General features: G+C 45.4%; 1 non-coding gene across 1 annotated transcript; it reads left to right on the top strand.

Moving 5' to 3' along the window:
• The first annotated feature begins 477 nt into the window (after positions 1 to 477).
• LOC150004901 (small nucleolar RNA SNORD66) lies at positions 478 to 540 on the top strand. Its single transcript, XR_016512557.1, has one exon. It is a non-coding gene; the product is annotated as a small nucleolar RNA SNORD66 (small nucleolar RNA).
• The last annotated feature ends 84 nt before the right edge of the window (positions 541 to 624 follow it).

Here is a 624-nt window from a genome sequence, read left to right as displayed (position 1 = left end):
ATCACATTTGGGGTGGGGTGGTGGGGTGAAGTGGTGTTGAAGGGTGGCATAGGGCAGGAGTAAACTACATGTGTTCATGGCTCATTTCTAGCCTGCCAAAAGACTGAGGCAATCTGGGTTTGGATTCATGTAAATAAATGTACCAGAACTGGAACATACCCAAGATACTAAAACTTGGGATCCAGTTCCAGAACATGAAAGTGGGTCGTGACAGGTCATCCCCTGGGCAGGAAACCTTTCTCAGGTGGCATGGTACTGTTCTCAAGAGAATGAAACTGCCCATGGGGACTCTATTTCTTCTCTCCCTTCCCTCCCCAACTCCATCCTTGTATAGTTCATAGATGTCTCTAAAGTGCCTTCTCTGCAATGCCCTGGGTCTTTTGAAATGCAAGTATATACAATAATGGCCCTGCCTTCAAGATGCTTGGTTACTGAGGAAGACTGGGAAATTTATAAAAACAGTGATTGCTGAGCTGTCCTCTTTGATGGTTATCTTTTTGTGTCAACTTGTCTGGGCCACCGTGACCAGATGTGGTGAGGGTGTTCTTGGATGAGAGTAACATTTAAGTTCATAGACTTTGAGTAAAGCTGATTGCCCTCTTCAATGTAGGTGGGACCCATTCA

This window comes from Furipterus horrens, unplaced genomic scaffold (genome assembly GCF_987537825.1).
Source record: "Furipterus horrens unplaced genomic scaffold, mFurHor1.1.pri manual_scaffold_7, whole genome shotgun sequence".
NCBI classification, from domain to species: domain Eukaryota; kingdom Metazoa; phylum Chordata; class Mammalia; order Chiroptera; family Furipteridae; genus Furipterus; species Furipterus horrens.
The sequence above is the reverse complement of the archived record's forward strand: the minus strand, read 5'-3'. Positions and strand labels throughout refer to the sequence as shown.